Source organism: Calidris pugnax, unplaced genomic scaffold, assembly GCF_001431845.1.
Source record: "Calidris pugnax isolate Ruff unplaced genomic scaffold, ASM143184v1 scaffold153, whole genome shotgun sequence".
In the NCBI taxonomy this organism is placed as follows: Eukaryota; Metazoa; Chordata; class Aves; order Charadriiformes; family Scolopacidae; genus Calidris; species Calidris pugnax.
The window spans coordinates 1,363,132-1,377,838 of NW_015090999.1; the positions used below are offsets into that span (position 1 = coordinate 1,363,132).

The window sequence follows — 14,707 nt, forward strand, 5'->3', positions numbered from 1 at the left end:
TCCTTCCTTCCTTCCTTCCTTCCTTCCTTCCTTCCTTCCTTCCTTCCTTCCTTCCTTCCTTTCTGCCTCCATTTTCTCATTGTCCTTTCTTTTACTTCCTATTCATCCTTTCCCTGACCTTTAGTCTACTTTAAATACTTCTCTTTTTCACATCAATGTTTGCATATCTGTAACTGTTGTCACTCTTCCTAAAAATCTCAGACAGTTTTTCTCAGATGTTTTACAGGGGAAGCTTATAGTAACAAATGTCATGCAGTGTAAAAGACGTATATGTTTATTAAGATTTTATAACATCTTTGATAAGTTACACAGTATTAGCTGTCTTTATAATAAACAATATAAACTTTCATTAAAATAGTCTTATGAAAACAAACACATGTTGGCAATTGGCTTTCAGTGCCTGCTTCAGGCCCTCACTGCACGTACTTATCTGCATGAGTAAACCTGGGTAGCAGGAATGGAGATCTTTTATTCATCAGAACTTTCAACAGATAATGACGGCCACCTTGCTCTAAATTTTCTTTCAGAAAGAGGAATTTCTGGCTTCCTGTCAATGGCTAGATATAACAATACACAAATATTTTTAAAGAGTAGTATTGATTCTTTTGATCAGATAAGATTTTGGATGCAAAGATGCAGCTGAGTCAGGATAGAAGTTCCTTACTTGTTTTGAGAGCAGGTGAGAAAAGCATCCAATGGCAGCGCTTTTGTAGACATTTCCCATAGAATTTTCTCATAGGATCCTGCTTTTGCATTCTTACACACATAAATTTTAGTCAAATAGCTATTTCAGCTATAAGAATAATAATTTTACAACAAAATAAGGTAAAACCGTGAAACTAATGTACATCTCACACATACATTCAAGGATCTCTAAAGATATCACAAAAAATATGTAAGATTCTGGGTCAACTGTGTCTGCAGGCATTGCTAACTATATCCAAAAGTTTCCATTTTAGATTATCTAATCCTTCCTTCATTTCCTTGTGACTTCTTGTCCTGTTTCCTAACCTCAGATTTTCCTTCAATATACATTTTAACAAAAAATTGTATTATTGATTAAAAATAAAAAAAACCCACAAACATATTCAGAAGACCAAAAACATCAAGTAAAATGAAGATTTTAAATATTTCAGGGTTGGGGTTTTTTTGACCGTAGCATTGTTTTATCAGAAATAGAGTCTGTTTGTTTCCCTGACATAAATATGATTTCCTAAATCATTTCCTAAATGTTTATCTGACATAAATATGATTTCCTAAAATGGAAAAATAGACCTCCACACAACACTGATAATAAATAGGTATCTTGGACACAAAGTATGGAGATCAGTTGAGACTAGAAGTGAACGTATAGCCATAATAGGCAACTGAGCCAACAAAGAAAATGACAACATTGTCATGTTACTAAAAAAAAAATGCCATGAAAGGATTTATTTTTATTCCAGTACAGAATGAGAAAATGGTTTAATGTTCAAAATTTAACTTGGTTATTTTTTGCTGAAGAGTAGATTAAATGATAGTAACTTTCACTATCATCCTGGACATTTTATCATTAAGTATTTCAGCTTCAGTAGGTTATTTAAAAGTCTATATTGCCAGAGGATCAAAATATTTTGAAAAATGACTTCTTTTCAGCCCCCAACATCAGCCACTGAGTCTTTTGTCACACAACCTTGCTTTGATGTTACATGTACATTGTTTTCACTGAGCTATGCTGTTCAGACAGTTAGCACTCAATTTCTAAGTCTAGCCTGCTGTCACTCTTTAATGCCCCTGCTCCCAAGAACCAGACATATGTTGTTATATTTAGAGCATAACTCAACAAAATATTAAAGTATACATTTAGATCTACTGCTATGACTTATGTACTTAAATAACTTAGAAGATAGGGGTTTTAAAGTATTTCTAAGCTTTTATATGGATAGCATTGTTTGTTTTTTATAGGAAATACATGCTTTTTAAAACAAATGTATTTATCAAATTGTATGCTCTCAGTTAACACTGTTGAGAACAAAGTGTGAAGAGTAAATACTAGCTGTCATACTGTCAAATCGCAGCCCAAACCTGGATTTTGTAACCTCAAAGAAGTCAACACACAAAAACTAATCAGAAAGGATGTATAAAATAATGAAGATGAAGTCTGGACAACTATTAATTGTATTGCATTTACACATGTAGACACCATGATTTATCTTTCATTTTGATACATATAACAAGAAAGGCAAGGAAGAAGTCTCCAGTCTCATAATCTTAATCATTTAAACAGGGTCCTATAAAAGTAATTGGAAGCATTTGTAAATTTATAGAAAACAATATTCCTCTTACAGGGTTCTTCTGATTATACTGTTGTGTTGGGTTTGTGTTGCAAGGTTTTGGTAGTGTGCCCCACATTGGGTGCCAAAAAAGACTGCAGTGGATTGACCTTGGCTGGATGCCAGGTGCTCACCAAGCCACTCTATCACTCTCCTCCTCAGCAGGACAAGGTGGGGAGAAAATAAGATGGAAAAAACTCTTGGGTCAAGATAAAAGCAGTTTAATAAATCAAAAGCAAAGACCACGTCCAGAAGTAGAGAGAAACAAAAGATTTATTCTCTACTTCCTATCAACAGGCAATGTTCAGCCGCTTCCCAGGAAGTAGGGCTTCAGTACATGTAGTGGTTGCTTCAGAAGACAAAATGTAATAATGAATACCTCTCCCTTCCTCCTCCTTTCTCTTAGTTTTTATTGCTGAGCACAGATTATATGGTATGAAACATCCCCTTGGTCAGTTTAGATCAGCTGTCCTGGCTATGTCACCTCTCAAGACCTTGTCCACCCCCAGCCTACTCTTGAGGAGGGAATGCTGGAGAGACAGCCTTGATCCTGTGCCAGCACTGCTCGGCAGTAGCCAGAACACTGGTGTGTTATCAACACTTTTATAGCTATCAATACAAAGCGCAGCACTATGAGGGCTGCCATGGGAAAAAATCACTCCACCATCTCAGCCATACCCAATACAACTGTAAATGGAGTCCTGGAAAAGATACGCAAATCAAATGAAGGTCCCCATGCCTCCAGAAGAATCAATACCAAGTTGGGTAACTGGGCTCTGTATAGAACTCATGATAATAAATAGGTATCTTGGACACAAAGTATGGAGATCATTGGCAGAGTGCACAGCTCACAGTTCACAGTGTTCCTCGTTCACCTCTTGGAACTGCTTTTACTGCTCAACAAAGAACTTAAAGAACATGGTAAGTAACACATGAAGAAGTCACTTCTGTAGCCTAGTGGTTATGGCTGCGAAGATACTTAGAATGAGTTCTTGCTGCAAGGGCTGCATATATGTTTTTATGCAGTGATGTTTAAAAAAAGGACTAATCATTCCTGAAATAAAATGCTGAGATTTTCCATATTGAAATGTTACATTGTTTATCTTATGGTCCTTATGAACTTCCCATGGTTCTTATATTTTGACATGTATGTTGCAGCCACATTCATGAATGTAGGAGACAAAATGATCTCTTTTTTTTTTTTTCTCAGAAAGCAATATCTTTATAATGGAAATTTTATTGCTATCAATATCTCTGGTCTCATTGTTATTGCTGTCTCATGAATTAAAAACTTCTAAATTGTCTCACTAACCATAAAACTGTGGTTACACCTGGTTTACCATGGACTTATACCCACTTTCCCATATGTTCCCTCTGCCTATTTTCATTGAAATAAAACCAGATCTCACCTCCTACCTATCCTTACAACAACCCCACTGTAATTCTCTTCTCCTCTGGCAGTTCTCAATCCCATAACAGCGATGTCAGGTTCTCTCTACATCCACACGCCATTATGCTTTTCATAATTTAGCACACTTTCATCACCAAATCCTCCATACAGTACCCTCAGTTCCCTCTAGCAGAAGTTACGCTGACTTCAGTACTTATAGCTCCCTCCCTTCCTTTTTAGTACATGGCTACAGTTAGTCAAAATCTGCAGTGTCTCATGGCTGAGTGACATCTATTCCTTTGTAAAATGTGGCTGAAGAAAGCTATCAGGTCCAGAAGTTATTAGAAGTACTGGCAGACATTGTGCCACTGCACAGGCTCCAATTTCTTAGAAAATTACAAAAATGTTGATGACTGCTTAGTAAATCCAAGTTACTGGAGGTATCAACATTTTTATATTCATGTTTCTCTAGGCAAAATTTGATTTATGTTGCAAAGGTACATTGGACTCATATAAATGGATTCATTCAAAATATTTTGATGCAGTGTTGCTGGGAAACTCTTTATCACATTGTATGTAATTAGATCCATGATTGGCATGTATCTCTAATGCAGTCAGAAATATCTTTTCTTTTTGTTTGTTTTTTCCCAGTAACAATCATATGTATCTTTATATGCATACATGCATGTTGGTGACGCATACTATAGGGATGCATATCAGTTTAAAAGCAAAAAAAAAAATTAGCAGATTGACTCCATCTTGAATCCAGAATGGCACTCAGACATATCATTCCAGTTACTAACACTGCCTGCTGTTCACGTTCAGCTTGCAATGTGATTTTGCGGGATTTCAAACAACATCTTTCTCTCATTGAAATAGGCAATTTCCTTATCTGAAAATAAATTACTCTTGGAGATATTTTGGTGAGAGAAAAAAGTTTCCAAGCATTTCTCATACATAAAATATATCAAGTCCACGTGAAATGCTTCGAACAGAACACTCAGCTTGTAGCAAAGGCTTTCAATTTTACCTTTTATTCTCTGTAATAGTTACAAGCAGTTTTCCCCTTCTTTTTTGTATTTGAATGGCATATTTCATTTCACACATGCATTGCTTTCTGCCCAGCACTGTAAAGGAAAGAGCTTAGTATTTGAAAATGTCAGCTGCCCAAAAGATATTTGAAAGTCTGTGAATGTTAACCTTTCTAACATTTGCTTAAAGCCATCTGAAATTAATTCTCCTCTCTGCCTTCCCGTATCTAAATAAGTAGAAAGAACTATTCTAAGATGCCTATTTAAGCAGAAACTGATACAAAGTGTATGATCTCTTTGGGGAAAATAGGCCTCCTAATACATGTAAATAACTGCCATTCACATTACCAGAACTGCAGAGGAACAGATTTTCTCCTAAGACTGTTATTCAGTAAATTAAAGTCCTGCATGCCCCTCTCAGTTCCTCTTACCTATTGTAAAAAGTATATTTTTCTGATGTTCTGTGCAAACCTTCCTTATCAGTTCACTGTGCATAAAATTAAACAAATAGCTAGAGATATATAAATAGTTTTAAATAACCTTAGGGCTAAGGACATTTGTTTTAACAACTAATTAGCAATTCATCAAGTCAAGATTACTGACAAAGACATAAATCCTGAAGAAAGCTTTGAAATTATTATCATCTCAAATAGAGCTTTACAGTTTAACCACAAAACACAATGAACAACAGAATAAAATGTGTCAATTTGCTGAATCATCATTAACATGAATCTGAGGCTGTGTATTACATTGCATCCTCTCAGTATGAAGTAAAATGAAACTGCAAATCTGATGTAAAAAATCCCCAGCATGTAATCATTTCAAAGAAACAAAACAGAACTACAATTTTAGTAAAGATTAAATAATGGTCTTAAAATCATTTGTGCTTGAAGCAAGTAACTTTCTGTTATTGATACAGTTTCTTCTCTCTATCACAATAAGGTTGTTAAAACTCTGCTCCCCAAAATAAATAGCTTTTTCTTGAGACAAATACATTGCATTTAGATAAAATTATATGAGTCTATGGGGGCAAATCTTGCTCAGAGCCCCATACAACTTGACCTTGAATATTTCTAGGGATGAAGCATCCACAACTTCTCTGGGCAACCTGTTGGAGTGTTTCAACACCCTCATTGTAAAAAATGTCATCTTCTTTATATCTAGTCTAAATCTACCCCCTTTATTTTAAAGCCATTACCCCAAGTCCTATCGCAACTGGCCTTGCTAAAAAGTTTGTCCCCATCTTTCTTCTAAACCCCCTTTAAGTACTGAAAGGACACAAAAAGGTCTTCCTGGAGTCTTCTCCAGTCTGAACAGCCTCAGCTCTCTCAGCTGGTCCTCAAAGGAGAGTTCTTTTTTCTTGGCCCTCTGCTGGACCTGCTCAAATGGGTCCATGTCTTTTCTGTGCTGAGGAATCCAGAGGTAGACACAGTAAATATATGTAATTAAAAGTCATATGTCACTATACTGCCTATTGATATGCCTATCATCAATCGTATGCTTGTATGAAACCAAGTTACTGGTCATTCTATCTCCATAATAATGAAAAAAAGTTTTAAAATAGTTCTTTAAAAGATTGTTATCTGTTCTTTATAAATAATTGTACTAACTGTTGCACTAATTACACGTGTGTTATAATTACTGAGTTTTTAAAAATCTAGCTTAGATGTGACATTTTTGTTTCATACTGGGTAGCTTCAAGGTGTATGGCTGCTTTTATTCAGCATAGAATAAAATTTACAGGTTCAATCAGATAACCAAGACCAAGCTCAGCTATTTCATCATTAGTATGAGAACAGATTCGTTCTGATTTACTGTCCCTTGTTTTCATGTACTCTTCAAATACATAGGAAAAATGAGAAATGATTTTTTTTTTTTTTGTAGGACTGATAGAAGCACAAATTTCCCTGATTGCAATGGTGCAATGGTACAATGTTACACGACAAACCCGAAATTCCTTTCAGGTCATATTGAGACCAAATATAAAATGTGACAAAACTCTGATTTAAATGGAATAAAACACCAACAGGGAGATCCTCCTCCTGTCTACTCCTCAGGTGCAGCTTCTCATCACCACTTGGTGTCAGAAATAGCTACCTTGCAGCTGAAGAGTAAATTAATTCAACCTGCTGATCCTACAGAAATTTTCAGGGCCTCAAGGCCACCACCAAGCCTCCCTCTTCCTGCCTGGCTCCCTTGGGGCTCCCCCACCCTGTTCATGGCTGAGGAGGCCATGTCAACCACTGAAGCCACCAGTCCCTGCCCCAGCAATGCCACAGTAGGGCCCTGCCCTGCCATGGGCACCACCAAGTGTGCCCACATCCTGTCCCAGCCTCAGCCTGTCTCCGTTGCTGAGGAGGCACCCGATGCCCGGGGCTAGGTCTCCCTGGTGCCCTCCAGCTGCCCTGCTCCTGGCTGGAGGGTGGGACAGGCCCCGGCTACCCGGTCTCCTGTCCTGCCACTCCATGGGGCCTCCACCACTCCCAGTACCTTGGCCCTGGAGAACACCTGGCCTGCACTGACAGAAACCTTTTTTGGGGGGGAGGGTGGGGATGAGGGTTTAATCATCTGGATTTACTCTCTCTGCAGCAGATCAGCTCCAGAGCCTGGGAAACAGAAGTGCACGGAGGCAGCATCGTTGTGCTGCTCTGACAACGCTTCAGCTTCGCCTCCTCTGAGACCCAAAATAAGAAAGGTACGAAGTATGTCTGAGCTAATTGTTTGTTCTGTCAAAAGAAAGATTTCAAAATCCCTGCTCTCACCTCATCTTTTCCATTCTGCTTTTGGCCATGTGCTCCACTTACTTTCTGTTGATTTTGTGTTCCTACACAAATTGATATAATTATTTTGTAAAACACAAGAGGAAAGGAGATGAAGTTAATATAGACCACCAAGATCTTTGTGCTGATACCAGTATCACAAATACTGTAATCATCATCATCTTGCACTGCTACTAAAAGATGCCACTTTGCCTCTGACTTTCCCATGGAGCCTGTGCAGCCAGACAGGGAGCTGAACCCAAAAATTAACTACTGCTAAAAGAAACCCTCCAGATATATCAGTTTTAACTTGCATTAATTGCCTGATCCAGTTCACCGCATGGTCAGATGAATGTGCCTGTGGGTGTAAAACCTGCAGCTGTGCTGGGCAGGGGAGAGGACAAACTGTCTCTTTCAGAAGCCATCTCAGTTGCCGCCAACTTAAAACTTGACAGCCCAATGAAAGGTGCAGTAAGAAGAGTACTAGTCACATATTTTTAAATAGTAATTAGGAAGGACATGTATCCAAGAGGTGTAGGAAAATGTGGTTAGACATTGGCATCCCATTACAAGTTTAAGGAAGAGCCCAATATAAATTTCAACTGTGAAAATCTGTTCAGTCTACTGAAAATGATATGATATTTAATCACTCTGATATCAGAGAAATACTAATAAGGTCAAGTGTGTGTTGCTTATTTCATTGACCAGTACATAACAGAGATTGTTATTGGCATTAGGAAACCTCTAAGCTCCACTGACAAGATAATACTTGTAATGATGGTGGAAGGCAGACAACCTTTTCTCCTCAGTTGACTGCTCTTGCTCATATGTTTTGAATGCTGGACTTCGATAATATCAGCAATAACAAGATATTTAGAATCCTGCCATCCTTTCTGCTTTTGTATGATAAAATTACATTTTCCACAGGTAGCTTCAGCAAGATTTTATATTAAAATGTAACCTAAAAGCTCTCAAATCCCTTCTCAAGCTGATTTCTTCCAGGAATTCTCTCATTTTTTTATCCAATGTACCAAACACCAGATAATCTCATTTTTTTTTTATCCAATGTACCAAACACCAGATATGATTTTGTATCCTTCCAAGTATACTGTCTTTTATGGTGAAATGTCTATCACTGGGCTTTGCCTTTAAATAGTTCACACATATTTCTCATCTGAAGTCAGTGCATGCTCTGCTGTGCAGACAAGTCTAATGAATCAGAACCTTAGTTAACTTCTGTTAAGAACTGTGTACTTGTGAAAAAAATTAATATGGAAATATGCATGATAGAGCTGAAAAATATTTTTAATATTGGGGTTTTTTTGTGACTTGGAAATATAGTCATCTTACAGTGAAAATGCTTTAAAAAGTGCTGAATAAAAAAAAACTGAAAAAAAGTACTCAGAGTTCTTTGAAATCTATTGAGTGGACAAACTTAAATGGTCCACACAATTTTGAGTTGTCTGTGCTTTTTGCTAAAATTAATAAAATTAACTAAATCTGTAAAATAGAAGTAATTTCAAACTGAGAAATTACAACCTTTACTTTTGAAAATAGTGGTGCTCTCCTCAGGGTTTTAGGGAAGAAAACATCCACTTCTGATATGGTATTGGGGTCCTGTGGAGAGTAGAACAGATTCTCTGTGAGATCTTCTAACCCAGGCATCTGTTGTATGGTTGTGGACTGTGAGCATCAGGACTCAGTAATCCACATGACACCTTCCTAGCCTATATTTTCAAACAGTAACCATAATTATAGTTGTGTAGCCAAGATTGAGCAAATATCATGTAAGTAATAGTTAACAGTAAGTAATAATTTCTGTTACTGCAAAAGAAGATTTAAATTTTGTAAATTTGGCTATCAATAGGGAATGGAATAGAGTTCACAGATGAAAGACCTCTAATGCTTTAAATGAATACATACAAGAGAGATTTACTTGCAAATAGAGAAGTAATATATCTGTTCTGACTTGCAGTCTTGTGTAATATATATGGGACAGAAATTTTAGAAATTTGTCAAAAGAAATGAAACATCTCACAACAGATTATTTCCTTCAACTTCTTACTTTTTAATTGGCCTTTTACCACCACAAAGTCGTAGTGTAAAAGTTTATAAAAATGAGATTAGAAGAGAGTGATGCTGAATTATGTAAATTGAAATTCAGTTTCAACCTACATTAGTGTACAAAAATTATTTCTACAAGAGACATGTTGATAATGAACAAAATGATACACATAGTTCAGGGTGAATAGACAAAGCAACTAAATGTTATAACAATGTCATTGGGGAATCACAGTCCTTCTAATGAAGTGATTTGAGGTATTTATATTAGTTAAGCTTTTTTTTGAAAACACTGTAATTTGATTGTGATATATGAAAGTAGGTTACAGAAGTTAACTGATACATTTATCTCCAATGCTTTTAGTTAAACCCTGCTAATTTAATAAGCAGATTCTCCTGACTTCATTGAATCTACACAAGTGGAACTGAAGTGATGTAATTGGCATTTACAGGTATGGTCACATGTCTACACTTAACAATAGGAATATTAGGCTAAATTGTTAAAAGGTATATAGCGTTTATTTCATTACTAGCCATGATTTCTTTTTTATTTTAAGTAACTTTTATTTTTGTCGTGCCAAACTTCAGACAAATATTACAACTTTCTTTTCAACAATTAGAAAAAACCGAAAACCTAGGGAAGTACCTAGCTATCGAGGATGTGAATTTTCAGGATGAAAACTAGTTACTAATAGTATAATTTGAACTGACATCCTATAAGCTGTAGCCTTCGAACCTGTGCTACAATATCAGCCTATATATATGAAAAATGTAAAATTCCTTCATCACAAAGAAGCTAAAAGCAGGATGACATTACAGAGCAGCAATTGGTTTGCTGGGGGTCAAAGAGAAATGTCACAGTTAAGCTTCTGAATTCTTATTCTTGTCTCCTTGCTAATTATTTTCTAACTTCACTACAGTTCTGTGCTTTACTCTTGCAGGCTTTCTAGTGGTTTAAAGTTCAGTTTAGATTGCCACATGCTGTTACACGTAATCGCCATGGGCTTCACATCTGTGTTAAGAGGGAAAATAGTCAGAGGCTATTGTGTGAGCTGGAGAGGGACTTATTACAAGGGCACATAGTGACAGGATGAGGGGTAATGGCTTTAAACTGGCAGAGGGTAGATTTAGGTTAGATAGTAGGAAGAAATTTTTACTGTGAGGGTACTGAGGCACTGGAACATGTCGCTCAGAGAAGGTGTGGAGGCTGCATCCCTGGAAGTGTTCAAGGCCAGTTTAGATGGGGCTTTGAGCAGCCTGGTGTAGTGGGAGGTGTCCCTGGCAATGGCAGGGGGGTTGGAACCCAATGATCTTTAATATCCCTTCCAACCCTACTGATTCTATGATTTTATGTAGAAGGCAGTGGAGGTGACAGCTAGCCTGTAGGATACTTCATGGGCCAAATGGGCTTTATATTTTAGATGTATGTTGGATGATAAACTGACTATCTGGAAAATAAAAACAAACAAAACAACCACCATAGGAATCTCAGTTCGCTCATTAGGTCACAAAACGTTTTTGTCTCTCTTTAAATGGTAGTTAACAACTAATAAAGCATAACAAAACATTTGCCTTAAAAACAATTTGTGCAGTGAAGCAGTTAGCTACAAGAACCCAATAGCTAAAGACAGCTGGGATTCAGACTCTGCAGTTTTAATTAATAAATTAGAAAATGTCACCTAAAATTTATTAAAAAGATATCTCACAATTAAAGGTAACTGCATTTCTTTGAAGGCAAGAGCTATATATTTATCCTTAGCTGTTAGAAAGTTAGTACACTAAAGAGTTTATTAAAAATTTAAAGCATTAGACAACACGCAAAACTGTATGTCCCATTCCTTGCAGGAGATTTTTGCACAATTGAGGTCCATTTATAGGGAAGAAATAAACATAGCATACAGCAGCTCTTAAAATGATTACAAGACAAGATCCTAAGCACTCCTAGCAAATATTCAATTATAAAAATCTCTCCAGAAGAAACAGTACTCAAAAATATTTAGTTCTGTGTACACTGATGAAATAACTAGAGTCATCAAAAACAGTGTGTCCCTTTTGCCTAGAGAAAAAAAAATTATTACTGATGTATTGAACAAGAGACCAGCTCAAGACCTTGAGAGCCACTAACCAGTTTTTTTGCTTTGTTTTACTAAATAAATAATTTTGATGAACTTACAAAAAATAGATATTATATGGAGTTTTCAAAATCACACTATGGAAGCTTAAGTCCCACTGAAGGTCAATGGGACCTGTGCTTTTCAGCCACCTAGGTTTTATTGAAAATTATTCCCTTAGAAGAAGCATGTGTCTCTTGCCCTACCTATTCTTTTCTGCAATTACAGAAAAATGATAGATGAAACAGACAAACGGAAAAGAATCTGTAGGAAAAAAAATCACTTGAAAAGTAAAAACAATCTAGGTTACAGATTTTGGATGTTATATTAATGTCTCTATACTAATAAAGTGTATGCACTCCAGACTACAGCAAAATTCAGTCATGAGAAGTCACTTTTAACCATTTCCATTCACACTGAATACAAACCCCAAACTTCACAGTCCTTCAAAATGAGACTTCATGTAATTCCTAATCTCTCTGATCTAAAAAAGGTTATATTCAGATTGTATTCAACATTATCACTCCAAAGAGACCCAACTCAATCTAGTTCAACCTTCCTCTTATAAAAGTTCTGTATATAAAAAAAAATGGTGGTCCTTTAGAATTTTAACTTACATCTACAAGAAACAGCAAAATTAGGTAAAATAACTTCATTTGTCAAATTAGATGGTTTTAAATTATTGGCTTGGAAAACCAGTGTTGAAAAATATTTCCAGCCCTGCTCCAGCACTTTTCATCACAGAGCTTGTTTTTATGCAAGCAAAACAACAGCAATGTAGTTTATGTCTTCAGAGAGTTATGAAAAGCTTTATTCAACACATCTTTTGATTTTGTGCTCAGTAATGAAGGCGTGCAATTGCATAAGTGAATAATATTTTTTCATAAAATCTGTGTTGCTTCTCTAGGTCCAGTTACACCTATAGGTGGACTTTAGCAACAGCTATTTCTTTTTTTTTTCACTGACTTACTGTGTAACAAAAAAATTTGGGCTCTTATTCCTGTGCAATACATATATCACTTGCTGTTACCAACAGCTTGTGAAATTGAACATTTAAAGGCGTTTTTGCCATCACTCCCACCATTCAACATGATGCAGTTGTAAATCAACAGTGAAATTGGACTTGTCTGCATTGTCTTGAAGCAAAACTAACCCATGTGTTTATCAGTAAAAGGCAGATGTTTTATTTTAGATTTTCAAATTTTAAATTTATTGAAAAAAAACTGAAAGGAAACTGGGAGGGAGCAATACACATAAGTATAAAATATATATTTTAAGGATTTAAGCAGTAGTTTCTGCAAATGATCTCAAGGCGTGTCACCATTATCAATTCATGAAGGTAAATGAGGCTGGGGAAGGAAGTATAACTAACTCCCTTCTTCATGGCCAGAGAGAACGAGGAATCTATTTCTTTTAAAAAGACATTTAATGTGCAAGGTCTATCTTCTGCTCTCAAAATTGGAAACTTCAAAATTGGCTTTTGGTGTGTTTTTTTATTTTTCTCTATGAATTGTAGTAATCCCTGTAAACTCGAAGTCAGACTATACGCCTATAAATCTATCCCATAGAAATGTCAATGAATCATACCATATCTTCTAACAATGCATGTTTTGACCTCAGGATATTTCAGTTTTCTGCTGAGACCTCTTCTACACAGCATGCTTCTTTTAGAGACCTCAGCATATAAGTAGAATTTATAGCAGAAACCTATTTTTTTTTAAAGACTGTGATACTGTGAAAGAAAAAATGTAATAAGTAAAACACATTGCAGACTTGTGCATAACTGCTGTGTTTCCTTGTCTTTACATTCAAGTCTAATTAAATTAACCAAACCAAAACCACTTTTAAAGGAAATCAGTTTCTATTAGATTACAAAAAAAAAAGTAAAAGTAAGCTTGGGACTTAAGATTTATACAAGAAGTATATTGGAGGGAGACCTATTGTGAATGGCAACAGTTTGCACTGTGGCTTCTCCAGCTGTGCTGCGGACCAGTGCAGGTGTTGCAGAAGTGCAGTGGGACACAAAGGCTCAGACCCGTTACCAGTCAAACCGTCTCAGGCATTCTTGAGAATGCTAACCTACAGTCATAGAATCATAGAATCATCTAGGTTGGAAGGGACCTTAAAGGTCATCTAGTCCATCCATCAACCTATCTCTGACAAAAAAATAAATAAGAAACAAGAAATAAAAATCACTAAACCATATTCCTAGGACCATGTCTACCCGTCTTCTGAACACCTCCAGGGATGGTGCCTCAACCACTTCCCTGGGCAGCCCATTCCAATGCTGGAGAACCCTTTCTGTGAAGAAATGTTTCCTAATATCCAACCTGAGCCTCCCCTGGCACAACTTGAGGCCATTTCCCCTTGTCCTATCTCCTGTGACTTGGGAGATGAAACTGACCCCCGCTTCTCTACACCCCTCCTTCAGGTAGTTATAGAGCGTGATAAGGTCTCCCCTCAGTCTCGTCTTCTCCAGACTGAATAACCCCAACTCTCTCAGCCTCTCCTCATAAGACTTACTTTCCAGACCCCTCACCAGCTTTGTTGCCCTTCTCTGGACTCGCTCCAGCACCTCAATGTCTTTTTTGTGGTAAGAGGCCACAGTACTCGAGGTGAGACCTCACCAGTGCCAAGTACAGGGAGATGATCACCTGTAGTGCTGCATGGGATTGGTGTGACCTAAGTGCAGGACCCGGCACTCGGCCTTATTGAAACTCATCCTGTTGGTCTCAGCCCATCGATCCAGCCTGTCCAGATCCCTCTGCAAAGCCTCTCTACCCTCCAGCAGGTCAACACTCCCACCCAGCTTGGTGTCGTCTGCGAACTTACTGAGGGTGCACTTGATCCTCTCATCCAGATCATTGATAAAGATGTTGAAGAGAATGGGTCCGAGTACCGAGCCCTGTGGGACACCACTCGTGACCGGTCACCAACTGGATTTGACTTCATTCGCCACCACTCTCTGGGCCTGGCCTCCAGACAGTTTTTAACCCAGTGCAGAGTATTCCCATCCAAGCCATGAGCAGCCAGTTTCTCCAGG

General features: G+C 37.2%; 1 protein-coding gene across 13 annotated transcripts in view; it reads right to left on the bottom strand.

Moving 5' to 3' along the window:
• Positions 1 to 14,707, bottom strand: part of GPC5 (glypican 5) — a 730,043-nt gene that overhangs the window by 353,314 nt on the left and 362,022 nt on the right. The window lies entirely within an intron of this gene.